At 45.5% G+C, this 22,846-nt stretch overlaps 1 long non-coding RNA gene across 1 annotated transcript in view; it reads right to left on the reverse strand.

Moving 5' to 3' along the window:
* Nucleotides 1–11,847: 11,847 nt before the first annotated feature.
* The window catches only part of LOC144164836 (uncharacterized), a 204,038-nt gene continuing 193,039 nt past the window's right edge, over nucleotides 11,848–22,846 (reverse strand). Inside the window, exons 3-4 of the long non-coding RNA XR_013321251.1 lie at nucleotides 21,773–21,910; nucleotides 11,848–11,970 (exon numbers count right to left, since the gene is read on the reverse strand). This is a non-coding gene — a long non-coding RNA (uncharacterized LOC144164836). The remainder of the gene's footprint in view (nucleotides 11,971–21,772; nucleotides 21,911–22,846) is intronic.

A 22,846-nucleotide genomic window follows, 5' to 3' on the forward strand; every position in this document is an offset into this window, starting at 1 on the left:
CAAGTTCATTTTCGTTACAACATTAAGATAGGTTAGCACAAGGCACGTTGCCTAGAAAAATCGTATAGGATAACAAGCGATGTTAATGACGCCACATTGAAGAAGAGACAAAGAAGCGCAACGGGCGAGACGGGTTTCCGCGCCGTGCAACAAACCGCCAACAGCTTGCGATCGCCGACAGACGCGAACAGAGCAGCATAAACAGCAACAATAATGCAAGACGGTGAGAACGCGCCGTTAACAATTTCGTAAACGTTGCTAATCTAACTGCCGCAAGCAGAAAGCACGCTTTGCAGTAGGAGATCTGCGAACTGATCAAACCCGCCAAAAAATACTCACGTGGTCGGCCGATGGCAACTGGTAAACGGCCGATGGTAACTGGCCGATGGCAACAGATAACTGCAAAGCTGTTGCGCCAGAAGACGCTAGAGCTGTTGAAAGACGACTGGCAGGGCGACAACCATCGCCAGTTTATGAATTCTTGCGTTGACCGCATAAGTCGAACGCGACTACCTGAATCGCTACGGCACGTACGCCGTGTAGGCAGCACTCGGAAAAATGTAAACATACCGCGCGGGAACCTTGCGAGCAAACGTGACGTCACATCCGCCTAGCGATGCTCCTCACCCGCCCAAGAGGTTGGTTAATTCCTCTCCTGAAGGGCATGTGATTTCTATGACACCCCCTCGCGCTCCTGTCACGTGATCACAAAGGTCGTGACGTCAAGACCAAACGTCACGTGACAAAGATCGTTTCGTCACTTTCTTGTTTAACCCAAAACAAATCGTGCCGTGCGCGTTTTCTCCACGTTGGCGTCGGCGTTTGTCGGTTCGGTGCTATCCACGTTTGGTGTCAACGGCGGTTATTTAAAACAAGTGCAGCGTCGATCTGCAAACGTTTCTGTCAGGTAAATAAGCGAGCGAGAGTGAGGGAGAGCTATTTTCCCCTTGTTTCCGTCGTTTCGTGGTTGCGGGCGTCGCGTTCGTGCCTGGCGGTCGATCGTTCCGAGTGCGCGGCTGGCCTTGCGCGCCGGGAAGCTGACGCCCACATGTAGTAGTTATTAACCTTACCTTACCTGTTCTTACCTTACCTTACCACACTTATACTGCACTATTGTTAGTCACAAGAGTTACCAAAGCCTGAAAGGAACTTTACAAATTTTTGGTGTGTGTCAGCAGCAGCTGAAAATGCCTTGCTGTAAACAAACTTTGTACCAAACATTATGCTTGCATTATGGCGCATACAGTTGGGATGTTTCGTTGCCGCTGCTGTACATCACAACTTCACATTAATCAGGCAGAGTTCGAATGACAGCAAGCATACCCCACATTTTTTTTTATTGCGATAGTATGCCCATTGGCATAAATACTATGTCACAGGTATGTAAAACAAAATATATAATATAAAATCAGCAAATGTACAAAAAGGCCATTAACTGCGAAAGTAAAATTAGAATTCAATAAGTACACTTGAAACAAAAGAAAAAAACAATATTTTTATGCACAAAAGTGCAATAAAAACAATATCTTGCAGGTAGGTAGTTTATTGTTTATGTGACTGACTTCTTGTTTCTACCTGTAATTCTGCCTTAACAGTGTGAAGCATTCATTATGTCTGTCTAAGGTGTAGCTTATAAGCCACTTAACTGCTCTTAGCAATGCTACAGATCTGTGAGACAGGATAGTTAAGCAGACACCAATTTATTAGAGAGCAGGCCTCAGGTACGTGTCGGTGTACAAACATTCAAATTCAAATAACATACTGAAAGACAAACTAAAATATACATAGGTAAACAATCCAATGTGGAGTAATATGGAAATCAAAGAACAAAAGACCACTCGCACTTTGTTGTACAGATACCAGGACACTGCACCTGTGTGCAATTAAAACTCACAGGCTTTGCACAAAGCCTCCACAAAAATTGTTACAGGCGTTAACGATTGCGCGCCGCAATCGCAAACGCCTCGTTACACGACCGTTAACGTGTTCGCTAACGCAATGGGCGCGCTAAAGTGTTGCTTTCCGCTGTACTAAAACTCTCTACTGTCTGTACAGTGACGACTGCCTCATCGTCGACTCATGGAACCTTTTCTCGTTGTCCGAAAGGTAGCCACGAACAACGGCTGCGATCCGAGACGTCAGTGACCGCTTTCCACTCGCACTTTTGACATAGTGGGCCTTGAGCACCCTGTTTTGGGCTTCAATGCCGTTATTTGTCGTTAGAACGTCAAATTCAAGCCTGTGAAACATTACCCACAGCTCCTTCACACTTAGCCACACCGCTTTAAAGTAGCTGCGAAATTTCTCGTTGTTCCAGTACTCTGAGCTAGAAGCAAGAACAGGTAAGGTAAGGTTAATAACTACTACATGTGGGCGTCAGCTTCCCGGCGCGCAAGGCCAGCCGCGCACTCGGAACGATCGACCGCCAGGCACGAACGCGACGCCCGAAACCACGAAACGACGGAAACAAGGGGAAAATAGCTCTCCCTCACTCTCGCTCGCTTATTTACCTGACAGAAACGTGTGCAGATCGACGCTGCACTTGTTTTAAATAACCGCCGTTGACACCAAACGTGGATAGCACCGAACCGACAAACGCCGACGCCAACGTGGAGAAAACGCGCACGGCACGATTTGTTTTGGGTTAAACAAGAAAGCGACGAAACGATCTTTGTCACGTGACGTTTGGTCTTGACATCACGACCTTTGTGATCACGTGACAGGAGCGCGAGGGGGTGTCATAGAAATCACATGCCCTTCAGGAGAGGAATTAACCAACCTCTTGGGCGGGTGAGGAGCATCGCTAGGCGGATGTGACGTCACGTTTGCTCGCTACGTTCTCGCGCGGTATGTTTACATTTTTCCGAGTGCTGCCTACACGGCGTACGTGCCGTAGCGATTCAGGTAGTCGCGTTCGACTTATGCGGTCAACGCAAGAATTCATAAACTGGCGATGGTTGTCGCCCTGCCAGTCGTCTTTCAACAGCTCCAGCGTCTTCTGGCGCAACAGCTTTGCAGTTATCTGTTACCATCGGCCAGTTACCATCGGCCGTTTACCAGTTACCATCGGCCGACCACGTGAGTATTTTTTGGCGGGTTTGATCAGTTCGCATATCTCCTACTGCAATGCGTGCTTTCTGCTTGCGGCAGTTATATTAGCAACGTTTACGAAATTGTTAACGGCGCGTTCTCACCGTCTTGCATTATTGTTGCTGTTTATGCTGCTCTGTTCGCGTCTGTCGGCGATCGCAAGCTGTTGGCGGTTTGTTGCACGGCGCGGAAACCCGTCTCGCCCGTTGCGCTTCTTTGTCTCTTCTTCAATGTGGCGTCATAAACATCGCTTGTTATCCTATACGATTTTTCTAGGCAACGTGCCTTGTGCTAACCTATCTTAATGTTGTAACGAAAATGAACTTGCTGTGCGATCTATACGTGAAGTTAGAGCGTGACAGAACGCTGTTGGCAAGGTTTTCGTGTGCGCGTGTGGTTCGTGAGGGCGTTGTAACACGCTGCTTTAGCCTCTTGCACCTCTTTCCTGCATCGAGTACTCTTGCTTGCCAGGAGTGTCTGCCAAGAGATGGTTACTTCGTTATATGTTTTCATATTTAATAGTGAACCACTCAGCGTTCTATAACTGATGCAAACGCAGGCGGAACGACCCCCATAACAACGCAGGGCAGGGGCAGTGCTTGTGTGGTCTTCTCTGTCGTTTGCCCTTCTTTTCAGTCGTCGTAGATTATTTACTGTTGCGTGAACGTTGTTTGATTCTTCACGTTTCATTTTTCTCTTGCAGCATCTCCTGACTGCAGTCACGGTGCCCCTAGCCTGCGTGCAGCACTCATCCTGCCATTCTAGTGGGAACTGATGTTCGCAAGCCACTTGTCACGACCTAACGGGTTCCCGCCCTTGCCTGGCTTATAATTGATGGTATACTTCAGATACACTGCTGCGTTCTCTCTCTGCATACATTTAAAGTGAGTGTTTACACTAACACAGCAGTGGATAGCCATGAAGACAGCAGCGTGTGTACTGGAAATGCCAGTGAAAACAAAACCAAACGGTCTACAGATCTATGCCAGCTTGACCATTACAAATCTTTCAGCGAGTGTCAAAGCAATGGACAGCTGGGGGTATCTCGTGCGCTAAATTGTGTTCTTCTTTCTGTTTGTTTTCTATTTGCTGGTATAAATTTAGGAACTGATAGTATGAGTAAAGTAGACAGAGAACAAAGTGATTGCGTTGCTCTTAGAAATGCCTTACACTAAATAAAACTGCTTCCTGCGAGTTCGCACTGCTCAGTGCGGGGAAAAAAGGTTCCGTATAACAAATAATTTGGTGCACCCAAACCCATCTGTGATGAACATATGTCATGCATGGATTATTTAAGGGCATGTTATTAGCTTTGGCAAAACAAGAAAGTGACCTCTTTCTTGGGCAGAAAACTAGTTTAGTTGTATTTTCGCTCTTATCTGTCCAGTGTCAACAGGAATAGTAGCCTTGATGCACGACTTTGCGGACGCTTTCCTGTCACCTTCCTTCAATGTCAACACAGTGGTGGTGAAGACTCCTGGGCAGTCGAAATCGCATGATGACCGGCAGCTATATTCTACCACGAGAAGCACCCTCCACAAGCCGTGAGGCCTTGCTCTATTTTCAGCTGGGGCTCCTTTCGTTGCCAAGTGCCTTGGCAACGCTCCCAAAACAAGGTGGTCTTGTCCCTGTTGGAATTGTCATGTTTTTCACCACAGCTTTGCAGTTCATTTCACTTTTCTAACCCAATTCTAATGTTATTAGTGCAGGGAAATCTGGTGTCCAGCAGCTTGCGTTTCAAAGGGAATAGATGTAGCAACTACATCAAGCACTAGCTGATTCTGATGCTTAGTGGACTTTGCTGTGAGCCGTCCAAAGCACCACAAGGGGAAGCAGTGCTGGTCTTATGTAGTGTACTACTTTGGAGCTGCAAAATTACAATGCACCTTTTATTACAATGCACCTTTTTTACCTCAATTTTTTATGCTGCAGTGGAAATCGTGCGAATGCATGTTTGTAAACGTCCATTCCACCAACAAATTCACGGCATGCCTTGACAGTAGGCGCAGGTTTATGCATCTAGATAATCACCTGTACCCATTTATCACAGGCCTGAAATTTGCACATGATCAGATTTAAGCACCCTAAATGTGGCAAGTATAACCGGCCGTAACACACAATCTTGAAAACTCTACCTTATCAACGCGAAAGCAATAAGTGGCCCATTGACTAAGTAGCCACTATCCGCTGTCTGTACTAGCACAACAGCTCCTAAACCGGCCGGCAGTGCAAAGACAGCAAAGAGTGGATTGAGTTCAAAACTTTGGGAAGAGTTCAAACCACATGGGAATCAAACCCAGGACATCCCTAGTGCAAGTCCAGCACCACATCCTTGACACCACTATAGCTCAGTTGGTCTAGCTGACTAAAGGTGGACCCACGGAGCGCATTATGACCTTAAACTGGAAAAAGTCCACAGGTACAAGCAACCCGACATACAATGAGTTTTAAACTTCTTGGCAATAGCCATAGCACATAGCCGTAACATCCCCACTGAGGTGAATTGGCCAGTCACGATGATAGCTGCTGTCAGAAGCTCATGGCTGTTTCACCAATTCCCGTTTGTCTTAAAACATTGCTGCTTAAATTACACACTGGCCAACTGCACCTCATCGAGTATATTTTACGCTCGTAGCATTCTTGTCCAGTAGCCTTGTTTAGTGTTAAAGAACTATGTATTTGATCACATGTGAAGACTGCGATTTCTGTTAGAGCATTTTGTGCTTTCAACCTGAATTGGTTGACGCTCGTCAATTCAACACTGCCTGCAAACTTTGATTGTGGTGTAATAAACATAAAACCTGGATAGAATAAAAATACTGAAGAGTAAATTATGCTAGGTTTATACATTGCACAGCGTAGCTGTAAACATCAAAATTCAACTTTTTAGGTTTCACGAGGAAAGCTGAGCATAACTTGGGCCAGCTATGAAGGGTAACTGCAGTGGAGAGCTATAGGTTAAGTCAGCCCACCTATAAATCTCTGACATGCTTCGAAATCTTGGCACACAGGCATTTTTTTTGTTCTACCTAAACCAATGCTTTGGACTTTGGCCAAATGTTTTGTACGGGTTAAACTGCACAATGCAATTGCAAATAAGAATTGAACAAACGTACTGATGTGTCCATTCGAGAATCCAGTGATTTCCTAATATCGAAAATTGCATCCAGCAATCGATTCAAGAAATGTACTTGTATGTCCAAGAGACAAGCTCAAATAAAAAGTTACCCTACTTCAACTGCATTCCTTGCATATTTATTTATTTGAAAATATTTAGCATGAAAACAACAGAATGGTACAAACAAGCAGTGCTGTCACTTTTCGTGCTTTCTCTCTCGTGCGGTGTTGTTTTTCTACCGTTTATTAATTTTAAAAATATGCCACATTTGCCATTTTAGTTGGTTTTATTTGTTTTGATGTTATGCTGTGTTGTCAACGAAACTTTGTAAATGTCTTCCCAAGAAAAAATAAGAATACCTAGCATTTGTAAGTGCATGCTTCTTGATGGATAGCAACTCTCACTATATGAATGTGAAGCCAAGAAAACACCAAAGTCATCACAAACACTGAAGAATGTTTATTGACATGTCATCACATCACTTGCTGGACAAGCAACAAGGCACCATAATGCTGCTCACACAAGAGTGCGAAGCATGCTCCGTGGCTAAAACCACTTGATAAAAATACAAGCAGGCGCTTATCTGCCCCAAGGTGACCCTGAATGAAAATGTGACATGCGCAACACTGGAAATCAACAAAAGTAACTGGGTCAGGCATAAGTGAAAAGTGCGGGCAAAAGTCGAGGGCACTTTCATGTGTTGGATGACGAGACTGCTGGCACAAGACAGGAAGGATCGAAGGGTGCTAACTCAGTATTGTATGGTTACAAATACGTGCAGATTGCTACTCACTGGACCAAAAGTGCTTGAAGACCCTGATTTTAAAGCAAAACTTTCTATGTCTCACCAGTGGAATATGCCATGCCAAAAAGGCATTGCAGAAAAGCCAACTTTCTCTGACAATGATAATGATCGTGGGTAAAAAAGTGCAGAAAAAAAGGCTTCCTGCAGTCAGAAACAAATCAGGACCCTCGTGGTGTGAAACCAACATCTATTCCGTGACACCATTGCAACATGGTCGCAGTTGTTTGAATCTGGATAGCGGTGCATCGAGATGCAAAATTAGACAAAAATGGTGCACCTCACATTCTAATGACGACGACAGTTGAACGCGAAGCTTTCGTCAAGCAAAATCAAGCAGCGAAGTTTCAAAGCCACTGCGATCAAAAGTCCAAACAGCATGCAAGTAAAAGTGATAGCTCAAACAGGCAACGTCCAAGCTCAGATGACAATCAAGCAAGGAATCCCTCACGAGAAAACTGAGTTAAACTGAAAGACAGGTTCTCCTAGACACCCTTCCCACTAACTTACAACCAAATTCCTTAAATAATCTCTTGCGTCCCTCCTACCCACCTAATTTAGCGGAAGCAGTGTGGGACACACTCCTGCATTTCATATACCGACCCAGTATTTTTCCCTTGCTATTTCCCACCCATACCCGTCGTGAACTTTAACTAATTGCTACTTCTAAGGGTGTCTGATGCACCAGCAAGAGGCCCCCGGGTGTTTTTTTTTACATTTCAATAGACGTTAAAAAAATCGCGCCAATCCACCCCGTGAATGTGGTTGGAAAGCAAAGCTGTAAACGGCACCCATAACGATTACCCATGCGACGTCACTTAAATTCACTCACATCGCTCTACAAATAGCAAAACCAGAGAGAAGTGAAATGCACTTAACCACACCATTTATTACTTCAAAGAGATATTCTTGTTAAGGCTAAATCAATGTATGAAGCATGAACGGTGTTTGTTTGAGTTGTATTGGTGTAGAACAAGAGTGGAAACTTTTTTTTAAATTAAAGTAAGCTCCCACCTGATGTTACGATCTGTCTTCTCCGCCTCTGCGCCGCGGACGGAGGCGACGAGATTTGCCGCAGAGAAGGAGGAGGAGGAAGAAATACTTGTGTTCAGATTTCTGAACGGCCCAGAGTGCAGCCCTGGGGAGTGATTCCTTCTTCTGTGGGGCCCATATGCAGTTTGTGTGGCCTGTGTTCTGTCTACCCGCTGAAGCTGGGTAGGTAGAAAGGCCTGGACAGCAGCATCTCCCATTGCTCTTGTTGGGTACCTAGTTGACGGAAAGAGAGGAGGGTGCTCAGGGCTAAAGTCGTACACCCCGATTACGGGCGGAGTGTTCCTACTTCTGAGCAAAATTTATATTCAGCGTCGTAGCGATTCGGATACATTAGGTGAAGACGCGTAGGCTGTGGGAAGGAGCCCGGATTGTATGAGCCGTAGGGTAGTTTGTTGTTCTCTGGAAAGGTCAGGGTAAGGCGAAGGTACGGTCTGTCTCAGAAGGCGATAATGCTGGGTTATCTGCCTGAACGTGACAAGCGGGTGGCTGTCCTCCTGCAGCTCCATAGCACGGGAGGTAAAAGCGCAGGCTTGTTGGGTGGGCGTATTTGTTGCCCTCCATTGAAGCGTGAGGGGGTGTCCAGATGAGCTGAATGCAACCGTTTGGGGAGTGGTTTTTTAGCACGCGCAGTGCAGGTCAGGACACCCAAACCTACTGGTAATTCCAGTAGGCTTGCTGGGGATCGATGACTACCGTCCGAACCCCTGGTTGAGCGAGAGCCAAGGTGATGGCTGCCTCTTCTGCTGCCGTCATTTTTTGGTTCCTAAGCGAGGTACACGCAAGGAGGTTGGTTGGTAGACACGATGATGGCGTATTGCTGCCCTCGATTTTTGGAGGCGTCTGTGTAGATAGCTGCATGATCCCCACCGAGGGTGGTGTTTAGCGCTTGAACCCATGCTTTTCCGTGACCCTCGTCATGTGAAGGGTTCATGTGAAGGGTTCATGCAAAGGGAGCATCTTTAGAATTAGTCGCCAAGAGTCTGGGAGTACGTCAAGCGGAGTGACATTCTGGGCTGCCCAGCCAATCTGGTGAAGCATGCGGTTACCCATCGTAGTTCTGAGTCGGACCTTCTGGTTAGAAAGATGGCCTTCTATTAGCTCTTCCGCCGTGTTGTGGAGCCCCGTGCTAAGCAGCCTCTCTATGGACGCACTCATGAGAAGACCAATGGCCTGCTCGACTGCCTTTCTAATCATTATATAAAGCATCTCTATGTCTTCCTTGTCGAGAAGAAGACAGGGGGTTAACGTAAGAAACTCTGGAGAGGACAAAAGCTTCAATTAATCGAAAGGTACCGGATTCCTTTAGGCGTCGCTTCTTGGGGGCAACTCGCCTGATCATGTGTTTGATTTGATTAATGCTGTTTTTGACGCGCTGCAAGGAGACGTCACTTTTGGTGTTAGCTTTGAGATGTAGGCCCAGGATCTTGATGCTGGGGCTTGGAGTGATGGCCTGGCCATCAAGGAGTATTTGAATGTGTTCCTTGGTTTGGAATGAGGGCGGACGACAAGGAGCTGTGATTGTTTACGTCAATACTGGAGGCCACAGGCTTTAGCACATTGGCGTACTAGAAGTGAGATTCCATGCATTGGTGTGAGCTTCCTTTAATTTTTGTAACTCTTAGCACATCAGCAAGGTGCGCACAGGGCCGCTAGACGGGCGTGAGTGGTCGCGTGACGCTTTTACATGGCATTCAGAGAGAACGCAGGGGGTAAACCCATAGATGTGCTTGGTGAGTACACCACCTGTCTTCCCAGTGTTCGCGTGGGCTCGTAGCTGAATCGGTAAGACAACGGGCTCTCGCTTTGTTAGTCTATTAGTTCCAGGTTCGATTCCCGGCAGTGCCAGTGAATTCTTTTATTTGTTCGCTGGAGTTTTCTGGTGACACCAACGGTCGCGAAAGAACCCTTGGGGGGTAGAGGTAAAAAGCTTTGCTTTAAAAGCCATTATTGTCGTAAGACAAAAGCGTGCACGTTTTTTTCCCTTGCAATTACAGCAACTAATGAACACATGACAGAACAAGTAACAGAGAGCAATGATGAAACTGACAACCACAGATTTGCATATAACTGTGGAGAGTAACTCTCTGGATAGTAGACTGAGCAATAGAAGAGCACAGCAGCTGCGGCTGAACCTTCCCACGCAGCTGAACAGAGACGAAGAATACGGCAAATGGACAAAATTAAGGGTTGGAAGTCTTAGTAGCCACTGTACTTTCTTATCAACAAGGCGTGTGGCTGGATGGTATAAATGAACAGCAACGTGGGAGCTAGAGGACTGCTTGCTGGCGACACTACTACCACCCAGTACTCTGTACTCCACAGTACACAGTAAGAGGAAACAAACTGGAAGTGGGACTGCGAATTGCCATGATGTTACAAATGAAAAAAGTGCTGCGTGGCTGTCACAAGTCATGGTCAATCACCCTTAAGGGGAGGTGCCAAAACCCTTCAGAGAGAGGATGAAGACATGACATTTGAAGAGAGAGAGAGAGAGAAAACGTTTATTGTGAGAGCATTTATGGGGTTCTTGTAGGAGTGGTTCCCTCTTCACATCTAGTGGCTAAAAATGAACCATTCATGTAGCACCCCACCGTAAAAGGGGATTGATCTTCACTCATTTCCTGAAATAAAGTTTAAAAGCAGTTCATCCAGGGCAGTTGCTACCAGCACCCTAGAGTAGTATGGCGGAAACACACCACAATCTTTGCTTTGGGAGGTCTTTTACCGGGCTGTCTACCAAAAAACTCAAATTCTTTTTTTCTAAGGGGGCACCCTGGTCTTAAACAAAAAAACATGGTTTTTACAGTTAGGACGATAAAAATCGGGGGATGCATGTGGTTTTTCATTGAAATTGTAGATATGAAGTTTGTTTCTGTGTAAAACACGTTTATCCAACTTTATTTGGCTTTTATGTTTGATTTTTTGACAGCCTTTGTAAAACAACTGCTTGAGGGATGCAGCTGAACAAGGTACAGGTGAACTGTGCACAAATCAAGGACTGACTGCCATAAGACTAACATTATCATTATATATGGTCTGTAGCAGAAGTGACAGCTGTTTGAAGTTTGGGCCTGGACGGCAACACCAGTTTTCCTGGTTCCCGTTTTCTAGGCCCAAACTTCACATGGCTTTAACTTCTGCTATAGACCAGATAGAATGATAAAGCTAGTATTATTGCACTCCTTGACTTGTGCACAGTTAACTGGTGCTTTATTCAGCTGCGCCCCTCCAGCAGTTTTTTTATAAAGGCTGTCGTAAAATCAAACATAAAAATCCAAATAAATATGAATAGAGTCGTATTACACAGAAACAAATTTTATATCTACAGTTTCAATGAAAAACCACATGCATCCCCCGATTCTTATCATCATAACAGTAAAAATAAAGTTTTTGATCAAAAACTGATGTTCCTTTCTAACTCGAAGCTTTCTGGCCAGCTCCGGCCTCCAAGGTCAGCTGCGCCTGATCAAAAGGACTGTCAAGGCATCCTGGAATGGGGACACCTTCTGAAGCATTTTGTGCATTTAATTAAAGTTTATTATCTCTCTCTCTGTCTCTTGCGACTTGAGTCAAAGTCCAAAATTTAAACAGCTTCGACCGTATCAGAAGGGCGCAGTCTGACAGACAATGGTTTCGTAATGCAAGGGACACTGGTTCCATTATGACCATGGAAAGTGTTTTTTCTTGAGGTGCTTGATGTGCTTTTGCTTATCATCCTCATCGCTTTGTGAAACTCACTGTGTAAAGTTAGCTTTCCTGCAGTGCATTATGTAGCCACATTTAATGCAATCAGTGAGGTCCTGAAAGCTTCACTTTAACAACAGGAGTTACGTGCTCGTCAAGACCCTCGTCTCACAGCAAACTTCTCTTCACCAGCAGGCACAGGCTAGAGCCCAGTCAGCAGGTGCTGCAAAGACATGATGAGAGTATTTAAGCCCGAACCTCAAGATGGAAAGGAGGGGGAGCAAAGAGCAAGAAAAATGCATCAGGAGTAGACTGCAAGCTCTGGGATGAGCAAGCTAGGTGTGGTGCTGTCAGGACACTGATGTCGCAACCCAAGCCTGGGAACAAGCAGAGCAATAGCGCAGTTGTTCCAGCCTCCTCTCGAACAGTGATTCAGCTTCTCATGACTACCATCTTAGCGACCATGACTGCTCTAAAAAATTTGTCACAATAGCAGTGAACCTTTCAGAAATACTGGACTGCAACCCAGTAGATGCTATTCACTGAAAATTTCAGAGGGAGATTTCTTCACCCGACAACACTGGAAACCACCACGTCTGTGCCTGCGCATTGTGCCCACACCTCGCAGAAAAAAGAAAACCTCGGTGCATATCGTCTGCACCACTTCAAACCGATTGTCGGCCTTAGTATTAAGAGAAGACCTATTAATTGCACTCAAATTACGTGGTGGTGCTCTCCTTGCCCTCAAGAACTTTGCGTCACTGTAGAGTGAAACTGTGGCTATGAACGAAAGCGACACGGCATGCCAGAGGCAACGCTGCAGTCGCCTGCGACTACCAATGTTGACACAAGTGCCGTTTAATGCACAGCTGGAAACAAAAACCAAATATCATGTTTTTATTTTCACCAGTACAGCATCCAGTGAAAAAGGGGGTGTGGCCGGAGAAAAAGCCGCTTGGTTACGGCTTGACAAAGCTCCGGTCTCCCACACGGTCGTGACAGGTCGACGCTCAAAGGAAGTAAAATAATTACAATAAAATACACAATCACAAACGCATGCGTTTTGATGACGGGTCCTCAAAATTAAAACATAATTGCAAACACTCAATGACAACAACAGAAATGAAGCATAAAAATTGAAAGACACATTTCTGGCATACTCATGTTATTTCAAAGCCACAGACATATATTTGCGCGTATCTTAGCCTTTTTTTTTTTTTAATCATTGCCGTAATTAATGCATGTCTACTACAAAAAGTTCCTGTATATGAGCTTTGCTTAAGGTCATGACTTCCCTGTGATGACGGTGAAAATTATTTAGTATGTAAGGTAATGTATGACACAGTCGTTGCTGACCGTAGTTGGTGCGGGAAAACGGTATTTGCCATGGTGGTTGGTATCTGTAAGAATATACAGATTCACTCGCACGTAAGTTTGCTAAACATAAGAAAGAGTCCAAATTTCCTTGTACTGCCCTTTTGTAGCTTTGGATTACCTTATATGCGTATATGAAAGGAGCTTTTATAATTTTATTTTTAATGAACAACTCTCTGGTGTGTTCCAGGTAGGGAACATTTTCAACGGCCCGAACTGCTTTCTTCTGTAATAGTGTTAGTTTTTGCAGATTCTGGGCAGTGGTGGTTCCCCAAATTAACGAGCAATAATTTAGTTGCGAGTTAAACAATGACTGGTAAAGTAGCTTTTTTATAGCTTGGGGCAACACGTAACGATGTCTTCTAAGGGTACCGACAATCTTTTGCAGCTTCGAGCTCAAATTATTAATGTGCTCATTCCAGGTCATGTGCTCTGAAAACACAACGCCGAGAGTGTTCACATGCTTTGCTACATTGATTTTGTAAGGGCCTAGTGTAATAGTATCTGGCAAGGTGGGAAGGATTCCTGGTGCTCGAAAAACAACACATTTAGTTTTTGTTTCATTAAGGACAAGGTGGTTCGAGTGTGACCATTCTTTAAGTTTGCAGCAAACTGAGCTAGCCAGGGGCACAATACTTGTTAAATCTTTACCAGGCACAAATACAGTGCAGTCGTCCGCGTATATAATAAACTTGCACTTTTTTTCGAGTTTCGTAATGTCATTGACATAGAATAGAAAAAGAATTGGTCCCAAGATACTGCCTTGTGGCACCCCATTTTTAACTGGTTTTATTGTAGATCTAACGTTATTGATTTCAACGAATTGAACACGTTGCTTTAAATAAGAACATAGAAGATTCAAGGCCAGTCCCCGGAAGCCATATCTTTCCAGTTTTACCAGCAGTAATGTATGGTTTACTCTGTCAAACGCCTTACTGAAATCGAGATAGAGGCCTAGCGTCAGCTCCTTTCTCTCAAAGTTTTCGAGGATGGCTTCTTTTTGCACGGATAAAGCACTTTCAGTTGAGCGCTTCTTTCTAAAGCCGTGTTGGCATTCAGTTAGGAGGTCATGTTTCCCGGTGAAGTTGTCTATACGGGCGTTAATTATTTTTTCTAGACCTTTAGAAAACACCGGAAGAATAGAAATTGGTCGATAGTTTCCCATTTGGTATTTGTCGCCTCCTTTATGTACGATTGTTACCCGTGCGACCTGCATGCCCTTTGGAAATGTACCAGTCGACAGTGCCAAATTAAAAATGTGGGTTAATACAGGGGTCAACAGATCCATAACATATTTAATTGGTTTGATTTCCAAGTCGTCTGCATCCCTACTGCGGCTATTTTTTAGGTTCAAGAAAATGTTGCTAACTTCGGAGGGACATGTAGGCGTCAGGAATAAAGTTTCTGTTAGAGGCGAAATATCTGGCATGATTTGGTCATCATCTACTCTGTTTCCTATTTCTAGAAAAAAGTCATTAAACATGTTGGCAAGTTCTTTTCCTTTTGAAACCTTTCCATCTATATTGATTTCTTCTATTTGACTAGCAGTTTTAGGATTCAAGATTTCATTTAGCCTTTTCCAGACATTTTCACTTCTGCGAAGGCAGTCCGTATCAAATATGCGATGATAGTATTCATTCTTTGCTTTTTCCATTTCTTTGTTTAATTTATTCCTGAATTGCTTGTATTCATTCCACTTGTCTAAGTCGCGACACCGCATGAATGATTGATACAACTTATTTTTCCGCTTAATTTTTCTTAGGAACTGCTTCGTGACCCAAGGCTTACGTGCATTTTTTGCACGTGAGAGCTTTTCTGTGGGAAATATTTTAATAAATATTGTCACGAAGACAAGGACGAAGCTGTTGTCTTGAATTAGAAATACGTTTATTGGAGCGAACTTGCAATGTGCTCCCCTAACAACTCAAAAGAATACAGAGGCGGCGAAGCAGCGGTCAACAAAGTGACTTGCACAGGCGAGTGTCGTCGAATCGAATGCCCCGGCGTCCGCACTGCAGGCTTTTTATCTTTCGGCGCGCGTGGTTCTCGAAACGTCGATTCCCATCGAGAACATAGTAGATCCAAGAAGATTATTCTGGGCTGTTCACGTTAGATCGGAATGCTCTCCCTATCACAACAGATAACACATGCGGCACAGAAAGAAAGAATGGAACACGCGCTTCCCTTGGCGCAGAGATAACGCAGACCGGCGCAGTCGGGCGGTAAAAGCAAAACACAAATAAACAAACCCAATGTATGGTTCGCGGCATTATTGCTTTCGAAGAAATGCTTTATGCACACGCCGGTTTATATTTATATTCTATATTTATATTAAATGAAGCCAGTGCACGTGATGCCATCTCCCGAGTTGTGCCATGCTTGCACCGCTCACCCCCTTGCCGGTAGCCATGTGCTCGTACCTTGGTCAACCTCAAGTCTTCACCCCTTTCCTCTGAAATTCTTTGTGTGCACGCACAACTCACCACATGCTGTCGAAAAAGAAGAAATAAAAACGTGCATCACTAGAAAGCATAGCTGCTACCCCAGCAACAAGTGGAGGGGGCACCCTTTTGTTTGTTTTGCCCGAGACGACTGCCTAGAATGGCAGATTACCAGCCCCCGCATGTGCAGATTGCTAATAGAAAAAGGTCCATTACCGCAATCTCATGGAGTCCGACGTATCACAGACGCTGCGGCACATACATGGCGGCGCACAGACACGGTCGCCCACTTGTGGGCCACACCAGTGAATACAACCTATGAAGTGCTATACCCACCACCGATATAGCATTATCTAGGGGCAGTCAGAAACACTTTTTTATATGTTTACACGTACTTTCAAGCGTTCGGAGGGTCAACATGGCTGCTTGTCATTGCTTCTGACCGATCATCCATGGGTCAATCCCACCAATCTGGCTGCCACAAATCACGGTAATAACGCGGAAGTCTTCAATTGTGGGCCGGACTGACACACACGATTCGCGCCAGGGCTGTCAAGCTGGCGTGGCAACTTTCTGATCGCGGTGTTAACACGCCACAGTGGTTCGAACACTTGCCCAGTATGAAGGTAGCTATTTCTGTCGTCGTTGGTTTGTCGCATAATGCATGCTTTACTGATGTTTAAGTGCAAGACCTGGCAAGCTTCTCTAGCTCGCCCACAATTTCTCAATACGCAACTCTGAGCTGACGTGTGAGCACGTCTGTTTGTCGTGTGGTTCCTTGTTAATGAGCCAGACCACGCAACTGAACGGTGCGAATGCAGATTTGATGCTTTCAGCGCGTTTCACTTCTTTCTTCGATCAACAAGAGAGAAACTCTCAGTAATGCTCGTAGAAAGACGGGGTGAGTCAGAAATGATGCTTGGACACTTCCTAGTTCCATATAAACAGTGTACTTAATCTTCCCGAGAGCCAAAGCATCATTTTAGGTTGTAGTGAAACAGACCAGAAAACACCCCTGCCCTTTTTCTTGTCCTTTCTCTTTGAAGCACTCCTTTGTTTATGTATTGAAACCAATTTGTGCAGCGGCACACTTCATTAGTTATTTGTGTATATGGCTAATTTTTTACATTTTAACATTTATATGTTCTCATTATAGTATGATACTAATCTTGATCAGTGCATTTTTGAAGCAGAGGTGGTTTTCTTCAGGTGGCAGTTCCTTTTCTCTACAAAAAAGTGCTTGCTGTAAACAGGATCAAACAACAAAAAAGGAAATCTGTTTTAAGTAAGGAGGAAAAAGGTTCGCGTCAATTTATAAGGCTGAGACAAAGATTGTGGCAGTCACTACACGTGCTGCGGTTCCCGTAGGGCTAACAAGCGATTTGCAAGAAACTGGACAACACTTCCCTTGGTGCGCAAACCGAAGATGTACTCCTGCAATTAAAACACGGAATTATCGCTGCCCTTTCAAAGGTAGATAATTGAGCCATTTTGGCACTTGATCTTCAGAAAGCTTTGATCGCGTATCACACCAGGCTATTTGGTGTAACGTTGCCACTTTCACTCCGGGTCGCCGCACATACAACTATATCCGTAACTTCCTTTCGAACCGCAAGGCTGTTATTCAGCTCGGTGACCTACAATCCGACACTGTCCATTTCCCAACCATTGGCACGCCTCAAGGCGCAGTATTATCCCCACTCCTATTTAACATTGCCCCAATCCACCTTCCCAGTAAGCTCGCCGCGATCCCTCGCTTACTCCACAGCATATACGCCGATAATATTACGCTGTGGACCACCAGAGGCAGCGACTTTCAAATCGAGGAGGTTCTCTAACAGGGAGCTGACTTAGTTACCGCCGCCGCGAAAGTTGGGCTTGGATGCTCACCTGAAAAATATGAGCTTTTAATCCTCCCCGCCAAATCAACCGGCAAATCAGCCCAGACACCCACCATTGAGGTCCGGATTCGTGGTAGGGATGTTCCCCAAGTGGAAGTCCTGAAAATAATTGGGCTCTGCATACAGCGCAATTGCGCAAACATTAAGTACCTAGCACAGCTGACTTCTCAGGTGAATCAGACGATCGCCCTCATCCGCAGGATTGCTGCCCGCAACAAGGGGCTCAAAGAAACGGAGCGTATCCGGCTGATACAGGCATTTGGGCTCAGCCTTCTCACTTACTCCCTCCCGTATCTCTTGCCCTCGCGTACCGAACTCTCTAAAGTCAACTGCCTCATTCGAAAGACCTAAAAAATGGCGCTACAAATCCCTCAGAGCACTACCACTGCCAGACTCGAGAAACTCGGCATTTACAATACTGCGGAGGAACTCATTGAAGCCCACCTTATCGGCCAGCTAAATAGGCTCTCATCCACCCCCACCGGTCACACTCTCCTTGTTACTCTTAACCTTAAAGCCTCTATCCTCTGTGATGACAGGCTTCTGGTACCAGCCGACATTCATGGCTCCCTCACTATCTACCCTTTACCGCGCAATATCACCCTGTTTTCAACAAGCAGAGTAGGGAACTACGAGCACAAGCACTTACAGAGAAATACCCCGTCCACCCCACTACGGTTTACGTGGACGCAGCTTGCTATCGATGGCAGGATGCATATGCTTCCGCAGTAGTAATCAACCATCCCAACACTCCTCGTCTTATATCGCTAACAGACCCCACCAACTGACCCGCTGAGGCGGAAGAGGCGGCAATAGGTGACCGGTAAAAAGCGCTAATACTCATGGGTGCATTGTCTGCTCCCGCGGAGTTCTGTTACTTCCGGTTCGAGAGCTCTCCTGGCCTCCCATACGCCGACGGCTTTCACGCGCGCTTGTGCTTGTTGTTTATCTGTTTCCACTGAAAAAAAAAACCGCTCATGCATCGCACATTCAATGTGTAACAACAATGAATTCTACTAGGGGCTTCTCTGAAAGGTTAGCACTCTGTGGCAAATAAACAACACGCACACACGCGCGTGAAAGCCGCCGGCGTACGGAAGGCCAGGCGAGATCTCGAACCGGAAGTGGCTGGAGCAGACAACGTACCCATGAGCCTTTGCGCTTTTTACCGGTCACCTATCGCGTTAGCCCTTACACATAGGCCGCCCCCTATCACTATCATCTCGGATTCGAAAACGGCCATTCGAAATTACGACAGAGGCATGATCTCGCCCCTGGCGCTCGGAATTCTCCTGAAAATCCTCCTACCGTACAAATAAAGGTGATCTGGACTCCGGCCCACATGGGCGTGGGGGGAAATGAGGCAGCACATAGGGCCGCTCGAGAGCTCACCGTCCGAGCAGGCCCTAGCCTCGAACCCTTTCACGGAGCCCTATCAGCTCGGGGCAGTCTCTTGACCTTCCAAGACATTACGGCACATTACCGCCTCTCACGCCGCCAGCTCTCCCCCCCCCCCACCCGGATTTATCCAACAGGGAAGAACGGCTATGGCGACTGTTGCAAACCCATACCCTCCCATGTCGCTACCACCTGCACCGTATCTATCCTTCCTTCTATCCCTCCACTAACTGCACGGCCTGTGGAGCAGTGGAAACACTGGACCATCTTCTTTGGAACTGTCCCCACAACCCCTATCCTCTCTTAGCAGACGGTGGGCACTGGGCTGAATCACTGGGCAGCTCCGACCTGCCTACCCAACGGGTGGTAACGGCAAGGGCTGCTGCGGACACCGGTACGCCGGTCACCACGTCCCCTAAGGGGCCTTTATAGGCTCAATAAAATGTTTGTCCTCCTCCTCCCTTGGTGGGGTCACATGCGGTTCTGCACAGATGGCATCTGGCCCCATTTTGTCTGACTGGCAATGAAAACTGCCTGCTTCAAAATAACAAAGACATTTTTTAGCCACATTTATATTCAGGCAAAAAGTGTTGTGCAGGCACTGCATGTAATGTTGCCTAGTATGAAAAATTGTGCTCAATAGGTTTCTGAGGAAAGCTGGTTTCGAGAATTGCAATGTGCCATAGGACAAAACAAAATTAACTATAAATGAAAAACAACACAACAAAAGTCCTGAGTTTTGCCATGCATATTTTTGTGCTCCTTTTCTATCATGTTTACAACCAACATAGCCATACTGTTAATTACATTGCACCTTTGGTCTCATAGGTCACCCAGAAAGGAAAACAACTGAAGTGGAGGAAGTAGTGTAAGGAAAATTCACTTTATATTGTAAGACAACAACAGTATTAATGTATTCTTGAAAGCGTAAGAAACAACAGCCTCGCCTGGACATTTTGCAAATGTAAAATAGTTTCTTCTTGTCTTCTTTTTATTTTATGGTAAAGGAATGGGGCTGCTTCTTTTCCTGCAGCTTGTTAAGTTGGCCATTTTTTATGTGATCAGGTATTTAAGCATTCAGGAGTAGACGTGTCCTGATGAGGTATATCTGGAGTCCAACTGAGTAAAGCGTATTCTGCTTTTTATCATGCTAAGGGTCATATTCCAAATGCTCCCCATGAGCACAAACGAGTTGCAGTGAATGTATGAAGATAGCACGGAATTCTTTTATCAACACGTAAATGCCTAAGACTAGTTCACATACTTGAGCAAATCACAAGCACGGCATAAACTTAATGCGGTTGCCCAGCAGTTGGGCAACACGCCACTATTTAAACTAAATGCATATGCTACTCGATAGTTTCCCTCCAGCTCAGAGACTGCCTTTTCCATGTATTTTCTAGTTCATAAATATACCATAGAATGCTTGGCTGCAGCAGCTCTCAAACTACAAAATGACAGAATAAGATGGACATTGCTTCCACAGATGATCCCTTTGTATCATTCCTGACATGAAATAGCCAAGTGAATCTTTGGACCTTGGTAACAAACTGTTTCAAAGCACAGTGCAAACCGTGATGAACAAACAGCATTGCGTCAGGTGCATAGCCTGCGACACTGTGCAGCTGAAAAAAATATCTATATGTCTTTCTGCTTTATTTTCCTGTGTCTACATATGCAAAGTGCATTTAATAACAATAAAAGCAGGGTGGTAGGAGGGGTGTAAAAGGTTTAAAGAGCGCACTGCTAAATAATGTGACACGCTTTTTTTAAACATTATGTATGAGCTGCCTCACATAAGAGGCATTTCTTACAACATTCTTAGCCCTGTATGGCTTTCTCACACAGCTTAGATGTGCGAAAAAGGCAACTTAGTCTGACAGCTCAAGGCGAGGTAGGTGCACCTTCTCCCGTTTGCACTCAAGAGTTTACATGAGAAGTCATTAAGTAATTGCATCATAATCGAGTAAACTGAGGTCACTTCGCACTATGAGGCACAGGGAAGTGTGGTAGACCTCTCACTCAAGGATCTTTAGCGTAAACCAAGACATTGTGTACAGAAGGTTAATTTTTTTGGCTTTATAAATTCAATGCAGCCACGGCAGCCAAGAATCGAACCCAAGACATTGTACATCCCTGCAGCCATAGGAAACCATGTGAGATCTGAGCAATCTGGCACCTGAGAAATCTCATTACGATGAATAAAGCTACCGTGCGATATTACCTAGTGTTTACAAAAACCAAGGATAGACAGCATAGGGGCACTAGATACATCCTTGCGTACACAAAACTCAAAAGTAAAATTAAAATATATATATATATATATGACGCGGGCATCCGAGGCACGGTATATCTATGGTGTTGACTAACACCATGTACTGTGCCCTGGCCGACCACGTAATTTATGTTCCTGCCTCCACTGGAAGCTGGAAAGCACTGTAAACGGCCCTGTGGTCAGCCATAACCCATTACACGCCCAAGACTACAGTGCAAACTTTGTCGTGACGGAAACCACGTACGGTGCTGTTTGCACGAAGGTCACGCCAGCCCACCTCATAAATTGTGCTATATCGGTAGTGCATATAACAATTTCTGGTGGGACTTCACTAGGTGGTACATATAGCATCATCCATAAATTTTCAACAGTAAAAAAATGAAGGTTGTAATTAAGCAGTGCATGAGCTATCCCTACCTCTTCATTGCTTCACTAGTTACTGAAGGCGTGTATTTGAAAATGTCAGGCTGGAATGGATGCATAGACCAGGTTGGTTTTTTGACATTGGCATAAATAACTAAACTTGATTTTTAGTACACACGCTGCTGCCTTCATGGCTATCAACTACCGTGTTACTGTAAACCCTCGCTTTAAATGTACACGGAGGGAGAACTCACTGGTGGATCTAAAGTATACCATCAAATAGAAGCCAGGAAAAGTCGGGAACCCGTTTGGTTGTGACAAGTGGCCTGCACTAGAATGGCAGTTCCCACTAGAATGCCAGGATGAGTGCTGCAGGCAGGCTAGGGGCACCGTGACGGCAGTCAGGAGATGCTGCAAGAGAAAGAAATGGAACATGAGGAATGAAGCACCGTTGAGGCAGCAGTAAATAAACAATCTAGGATGACTAAAAAAAGGGCAAACGAAAGCGAAGACCACACAAGCAGTGCCCTTGGCCGCCCTGCGTTATCCGGGTCGTTCCCGCTGAATTTCCATCGGTTATTGTACGCCAATTGGCCCCACTATTATATATGAAAACACATAACGACGTAAGCATCCCTTGGCAGGCACTCCTGGCAGCAAAAGTGCTGGATGCAGCAACGAGTGCAACAGGCTAAAATAGCGTGTTACAACGCCCTCACGAACCACACGCACACACGAAAACCTTGCCAACAGGGACCTGTCACGCTCCTAACTTCAGCAACAGATCGTACTACAAGTTCATTTTCGTTACAATATTAAGATCGGTTAGCACAAGGCACGTTGTCTAGAAAAAGCGTCGAGGAAAACAAGTGATGTTAATGACGCCACATTAAAGAGACAAGGAAACGTCATGGGCGAGACGGGTTTGCAATGCGAGCGAGTTTCCACGCCGTGCAACAAACCGTCAACAGCTCGCGATAACCGTAAACGTAAACGTCGCTAATATAACTGCCGCGAGCAGAAAGCAAGCTTTGCAGTAGGAGATATGCGAAGTGACTGCAAACCCGCCAAAAAACACTGACCTGGTCGGCCGATGGTGGACAGTTGAACGACCACAGATAACTGCAAAGCTGTAGTGCCAGAAGACGCTGGAGCTGTTGAACGACGACTGACAGGGCGACAACCATCGCCAGTTTATGAATTCTTGCGTTGACCGCATAAGTCGAACGCGACTACTTGAATCGCTACGGCACGTACGCCGTGTAGGCAGCACTCGGAAAAATGTAAACATACCGCGCGGGAACGCTGCGAGCAAACGTGACGTCACATCCGCCTAGCGATGCTCCT

The sequence above is a fragment of the Haemaphysalis longicornis genome, unplaced genomic scaffold (genome assembly GCF_048455015.1).
Source record: "Haemaphysalis longicornis isolate Haplotype H1 unplaced genomic scaffold, Haemaphysalis longicornis Haplotype H1 scaffold_1, whole genome shotgun sequence".
Taxonomy (NCBI): domain Eukaryota; kingdom Metazoa; phylum Arthropoda; class Arachnida; order Ixodida; family Ixodidae; genus Haemaphysalis; species Haemaphysalis longicornis.